This window comes from Alligator sinensis, unplaced genomic scaffold, assembly GCF_000455745.1.
Source record: "Alligator sinensis unplaced genomic scaffold, ASM45574v1 scaffold781_1, whole genome shotgun sequence".
Lineage (NCBI taxonomy): Eukaryota > Metazoa > Chordata > Crocodylia > Alligatoridae > Alligator > Alligator sinensis.
In genome coordinates this window covers 8,786-16,354 of record NW_005841845.1, presented here as the reverse complement: position 1 = coordinate 16,354, position 7,569 = coordinate 8,786, and positions in this window count along the sequence as shown.

The window sequence follows — 7,569 nt, the reverse complement described above, 5'->3', positions numbered from 1 at the left end:
GCGGTTCATTGCCTCTCTCTGTCTCTAATCTTGTTACGGGGTAAGCGTGCCACTTGGAGAACGATCTTTGGAATTAACAGACTAAAACCACAATGAGACGGTATCAAGCAATCAGCATTTTCAGGTTCTCAAAGCACCCTCCCCCCCTGCCCTTACGTTTGAAAACAGGTAATCTTCCACCTCCTGCCTTAAATGAAAGTAAAACACTAATTGCTATTTTCCCCAGTGCTGCCTTTTCCCTTGGACCATTTGTTTTTCTAAAGCTGCTTTCCCCCTACTGAAGATGCACTAAACTACTACAACCATCACGATGAAATACATGGTTGCAGAGTTCGAATCGCTTCCATTCCAGGAGGGAACAAACATTTTCATCTCTGAAAATGGAGCAGAGGCTTAAATCATTTTCTAAAGAAAGGGAGAGAGCCTCTTCTGGTGTGGATGCACATAGCTCCTTTGACCTCAGTTTGCTCATTTGAGATGTGCCAGCTAAGCATCTGGCCACAGACACTTTTCCAGTGAGCTGTTGCTTTCTATTGCAGATTCGTGCTGAGCTGAATGAGGCATCAGATAATCAAGTAATTTGCTTAAAGTAATCAGGTGGGATTAGAACCCAGGGTCCCCTTGGTTCTCATGCCTTTAAACTGCTTGCCACTGAGAAAGAGGACGAAAGAATGGGCTGCTGGAGTTGTAAAGTCAGCCAGGGGTGCAGAGAAACCTGAGGGGCAATTTTCATGCATCAAATAGTAGTAATATCAGGCTCTTTTACAGAACATGTCCTCTCTTGTGCTCAAAGCAGCATTATCATTGTAATCAGAACTGGGGAAACTGAGGCATCAAGAGAAGGTCCCTGCAGCAGGTCATCAGCAAAGCAGGGACCAGAATGGCAGTTATTGCTCCGCAATCTGGTGATCCAGCCCCTGCCTACTCCAGAAGCAGCAATGAGCAATCCCTGGTTCCTGTGGGAAATATCTGGGAACAAGGGGCATATGTACACGCCACATTTTTTGCCCTTCCATGCACTGCAACTGCACGTCGTTTGCATGAGCAGGCTTTCCAGATGCTTTAAAAGTCTTTCTTGTGCATTAAAGTAAAACTCCTTGAATGTAGTTTAGTTTGGCTCACTGGGAATGAAAGAATCGTGTCCATGGATTCGTTGCGGGCAAACACAAAGGCACTCAAAGACATGGAGGAGAATCTATTGTCAGCCTATATGACTGAGACAAGGGCAGTAATGATCTTGAGATCTGCGGGAAGAGTGGGTGCTGCATTGCTCATAAAAGACTGTGTGTCATCTGGCATGTGGCCACTCATCACCTGCTCTGTAGCATGGCAGAAATCAGAGCAAAGCATTCTGGTCACACCATTAGGATCCCTGCTGTATCCTAGGCATGACCCCCATGTTGCAGGAGGCACCGTAGGCCAGCGTCAGACTGCCCATAGCAGCCCAATGCCACTTGAGGCAAATCAGTGGGCAGGAAGGGGATACTCCACCCCTTAACGGCACAGTAAAAAGGGGCTGTTGCCAGACCAGTCTTGATCCCTTTATTTATCCTACTGTACCATGGATTCAAATTGGCAGACAAAAAAACAATGCGCCCCATCTTATGTTGCGTTTTGCCTATGCCGGCTGCTGATACATATCAGACGCAGTCCTGCTGCTTTCCCCTTTAGCAAAGAAGGGCTCTGAGATGATGGAAATGTCTACTAGCTGCAGTAAAAGCCCAGTGCCCTTAAGAGCATTTGGTAAACTGTGAACTTCTGCTCATATAAAGCCAGATCAATACTACCATTATCAAAGGGACGTAAACAGAATAAAAAGCTGTCTCTGCTTTATGATTTAACCATGGCAATAGGAAAAAAGCCCAATTGCTGAATGGCAGCTTGACCAGCTACGCCTGGTACATGGCCAATAATGTTTCCATGGACTACAAGTCACTGGAGAGGAATTTTCTCTTCCACGTGGATTTTATTCTGCACTGAACTCCCTGCATTGGGAAGCTGTAAAACTCCCCAAGTTTCTCAACGGAAAGCTAACATGAAGGCTAGGTGTACTGTTTCCAAGACAAGGAAACATTACATTGCCTGAACTCAAACAGAGAAAAAAAGCATTTTTTCCCCCCTCAACATATATCTATGTGCAATCACCTTAAACTAAATTATTGTTGAAGAGTTCTGACCTAGAGATGACTGCATCTCAGTGGTAGATTCCTGTATATATGAGCAGTTTTGGCATCCTTCAGAATTAAAGATGCTAGATAAGAAATAATGAGAATTTTCTCCATGGTGCTGTTCTTTATTGTCTTACCGTAAATGTAAGACATTCTTATGTAGAGAAAATGAACATACAGAATAAAGGTATGCAGACAGGATTTGTGTAAAGCAACAGTTTTGGGGATTGGGGGTTTTTTTGAGGGTTTTTTTTAAGCCAAGGTCAGCTTGAACATTAGCAACATTACATTTTCTCCAGTGGTAGTACTGTGCAAATGCACTGTAAATAAGGGATCTGTTTATCCCAGCTACAGGCTTAATTTGCAGCTTGAAACCCTGTAAAGCCAAAACATTAAAAATATAGAAACCCGAATAAGAATGGTCAAGGCAACTGGAGACAGAAATGCTGTAGGGCACAGCTCTTTCACAGCAGTGTTTCCCAAGCTTTCTAAAGAGCATCCCCTTCACAAAAATGAACCTGATTCTTCTCTACCCTGCAAGATCTCCATACATTATATATATCTTAATAAATGCTGCTTCTAGCCAGTTGCTTATGCCTCCCTACCAAATACACGTTGCGTGCCAGAACAAATCAGCCGCTTAGACACTCCCAGTTAGGCGTTACAATACCTATGAACCAGGCACCTTAACCTATCTAGGTGATCCAAATTGCCCAGGTTAGGCAGCTGGGATCATTAAACAGTCAACAGGAAGAGTAAGACACCTCAGAAAGACAACTCAAGGAGCCAAGGTGCTGACCAGCGAGCCCCACAGAGCTTGCAAACAAAACTTGTCTCTCTCTGAAGCTGGATGTGGTGGGTTTGAATCCTTTCAGGCCCTAGGAGGGACTAGAATCAAATTGTCTCCAACTTCCCATGGCAATTCTACTAGATTATGGTGGAAAAAGACAGCCACGATTACCACCCCTTTCCCATATCTTGAAGCGACTACAGATGCTGTTCTTTGCACTGGACTCAAGGCTACCACGTAGGGTGGCCATCACAGAGGACATTGCAGTTTTCTGCTACTCTGTCCTGTATTGATATGAAACCAAACGCTTTTAAGTCATAAGCCGGACATAAAGGTGTCCGGTTTTGCATCAATAGAGGACAGAGGACAACCGGACTGCCCTCTATGATGGCCACCCTACTACCAGTATTGGTCAGGCATCAGGTGTGGTCTGTGAACAGTAACAGAACAAGGATTTAGGATCAGCTTTAGCTGCCTCCCAATTCTGACCTGGATCATGACACAGCTTCCATGGGAATTAAGTGCCAAGACTGCTAATCCAGATTTCTTTAGAGCATGGTCAAAAGCAGACGTGTCAGTGTGGAGGGAACTTCCCACTGCAGAAAGGAGGCACTTAACCATTCTAGGCACTTAGGTGATTAAGTAGCTACAAAGGGGTTGATCTCGGCTGCTTTTACTGAGTCAGGTGCTTGACCTCTGCTGAGGCGCTATCTAAGTGCCTATAAGGACCATTTAAATATGGTCCTTCATGAACTGAGAGTATCTATCTTCAATAAATGTTACTTTTTGTCCTCTCATACACACTTCGATGAACATTATTATCCTTGGGATCTGAGTGACACCCATGGAAATCAATGGGTGGGTTCATATATGAGAGTTCAGGCTCTCAGCAAAGTCAGGCGGGTGCATTGACCTTGATTATGCTCATTTCAAATGTTGAAGGTTTTGTTGCCAACAGGGACAACTAGAAAATTTTCTTTTAAATGAAAGTGGAGACTGAAAGCCAAATGAGAGGTCTGTTGAGTTCCCCCGCAGCAGGGAGGGGTACACCTGCTTTGAGGGATGGTCTGGCTTTGAGCAGGGGGTTGGACTAAATGACCTCCTGAGGTCCCTTCCAGCCCTAATTTTCTATGATTTCTCTGATTCTTTAGAAAACACACAAGCAGGAATCTAGAGGAGTAACAGCGCAATTAAATTACCACGGCTCCTCTCTAATTATAATTATGTAACAATTAAGGCTCCTCAAATGCTGGAAGGAGGGCTGGCTGAGAAGCTGACTTCTGCAAGAGAGTTTGCTAGAAACCTGTAAAAAGCACCAACTTTGCATTCCTAGCAACAACTTAAAATTTGCTAGAGCATCACCCAGAACAGTGAGGCCACATCCAACGCCTCAGGTCCTTGTAGCTCTGTTTCAGGGATACGCGTCCCAAACGAGATGCTTTTGTTCGAGGTCTAAAACCAAAATTCACATTCCCTGAAGTCTAAAACTTGTAAATAAACTTTTCTTTTTTTTTTTGGGGGGGGATTTGTCAAATTTAAATACTGAGGTTTGGGACTTTTTGGTCTCCTGCACTCCAGCTGTGCCTAACTGCAAATTCCAGGGTAGAGCAGAAATACCTAAGCAAGCTACCACCACCTGGTCTTATTTACCTTGTTTCTCACTGGGGGAAATTAGGCCACCTGGAGCTATGCGCTGCTATGGCCAGGTTGCTTCCAGTACCCAGCTGAGCTTGTCTAAAGCTGGCTCGGGTATTTCTGCTCTGCAATGCAATTTGCAATTCGCTATGTAGACACAGTCTCTTTCATTGCCCAGAAGGGTAAAAATATTGCAAAAACAAACAAATAAATAAGGGTGATCTCATGACAGTTCTCTGATTTTACAGAGTCAAGGAGTTTTGAACACGGTTTAGATAAGCAGCCAAACATGCAGGAACTCACTGGAAATGAACCTTTGCCGGTCAGTCATTCTTCCCAATGGTCTAGTTGCCAGGAACCGGTGCTTTCAACCATGGCGCTCAGATTTGATTCCCGGTCAGGGAAACCACTTTGGATGACGTTCAGTGGACTATGTTATGCAAGATGTGAGAATCGGTTATCATAATGGTCCCTTCCGGTTTTAACAAGCTATTAATTTGCAAGTGTCAGTACTCCTGAAAAAGACATCAGTCGGGAGCCTCAGAAACGCGTATGATTATTAATACTATTACTACCACCACCACTCATAATGAGAACAACAATTATTCTTATTATCATTATTATTATTCCGTAGGACTATTGCTGACCTTGATGATGCAGAATCTCTATATTAGGGTGTATTTGCTAACAAGAAGAAAATTAAACTTTCTCTAATTAACACATTTATCCTAATAGGATTTTACTATAGGTAACATGGGGATAAAAGTAAACAGATTCCAAGAAGCTGGCTGGACCTACCACTTGGGGAAATAGCAATATATGGTGCTAAGCTGACTCTGGTTTGAAAGTGTTAAGAAGTTAATATAGTTTTTCTGTCTGAAAAAGCACTGCAGTGGAGTTCTGCATATAAGGGTCCTCTGGGTCTTGATATGGTTTCTAAGCTTCTACAAGTGAAGTAGAAGATAGTCAGCAGAAAAAGCTTTAACAAGAAGAGAAATTAAGTCTTGTTCCAGTGCGGCTTGGAACACACTATGAATAGGTCACATATTTCATGGCTGCTTTTCATGATATATATGAACTTTCAGCCATCCAGAGACTGATTAATGATTCAAATAACCAATCTCTCTCACATAATAGCTCTTAGGGAACATTATAGACACAGACTCCATTCAACAGCTTAAACTGGACTCTATATCAAGAAAACATATGCAAAACTGCAGGGTAGCCACCCACAAAGTCAGGCTAATAATACTACCGGCTCTTCTGCGTTAAGCTATTTTGGATGCAGTACATTTAAAAGCTCAGATTTTCAGGCTTTGTGGGAAAAAAAAAAAATATCAGAAAGCAGCTTTGTTTCATTAAATTGCTCATAGGGGAGTTTTCAAATGAGAAGACAAAGATCCTGACAACCCGTGGTCATTACCACTGGGTATAAGTTTCTTCACTGCCTGCATTATCTTGCCTGCTACTAATCAGTTGTTGTGTCCTGCTTCCCCAGGATGCTCGTGGTCTGCCCTGTTCCTCTAGACCCAAGATCTAAATGATGCAGTAACACAAGGACAGACTGGCAGGGAGTTGTCTGGGTTTTGCCTCTGATCCTACAGGATGCTGTGTGAACTCCAGCATGGAGAGGAGCAAGGAACCACAGGCAAGAAATCAAAAGAGCCTGGTCTGCATCTACGTGTGGTCACATCGATAAGGCAATAGCGACTAGCTCGTGAGAATGATTCTTGCTCTTTATAGACAAAGAATTCCCCAGGAAGCTATGGGCTGCATTGGCCCCAGCCAGACCAGGGGCACACACAGGAGTGCTGCTTTTGCATTGTGCTAATACAGTCTTGGGGTAGCATCCTGCCTGCACCCGGGTACAAACTGGGCTTGGATTCATCGTGTGTTAAAGACTTCGGGAACCCCCATGATAAAACACTGCTGGCAAAATCCTGGCTGCCCCAAAGTCAGCAAAGCAACAGCAAAACTCCCATTGACTTCAAAGGGGCCAGGTTTTCAGCTTCTACATGAACATGCACAAATGCACTACATTCATCCCTACTTATAACTCTATTTATGTCTAAAGAATATGAATAGGACTATTGAACCACTGCTGTTCATTGAAACTCATGGGCAACTGGTGCCACCTTAGTCAGGGGGGGCACATGCCCCCCCAGTGACCAGTCAGTGACCGGGGGTGGGGTATCCCATGGCCAGTCTCACCAACTGGGGAGAGGCACCACATCTGGCACTCCCACTCCCTGGCCGGTGCTCACGGGGGGACCTGTCCCCCTTGCCCGTTGCCTAAGCGGAGAGCACAGCCTGTCAGGGGGTGCACCAGCACTCTCAGGAGGGGCACGTGCACCCCTGTGCACCCCCTATGTGTCACTGCTGTTGAAACTAGTTAAAAAAATGATCGTTATTTTTGTCACCAGCAATTCTGAGAAAAATAAGAATTTCTTAAATTCTTTCAGGTATCCACACTGCAGTCATAATGGTCTCTAGGAAAAAGCAATCAGGGCTTGTGGACAGTGGTGGTAACTTTTATTAGACCAACAAGATTTTTGCAAAAATCTATTTCATGCAGGATTTTTGTTGTTGTTGTTGGAAAAAAACAATCAGTAAAAATGCTCAGGTCCAACAAATGGGGTTTGTCTTAAAAAGTGATTCATCATATAGCTTTTTTCACATTCAAAAGCTATGTTTGTTTTCAATTTTCAATCAAAACCAACCAAACAAACACACCCCTCCCCCACAACCTCCTATTTTGACCAGGATGACAATTCTGGAGAAATTAAAGTAGCATTTACTGTATCTGAAAATGCATTGAGAAAAACAGCTGTCGGCTCTATATCGTTCATTGAACGGAATATTTCTTTACAGGGGGAATACTTAGCCTGAATCACAGAAACAACCTCGCTGTACCCTTCACTAATTCACTGGCCCTAGGTAGCAAGAGGCCACCAACCAGACCAAAGCTCCAATGGA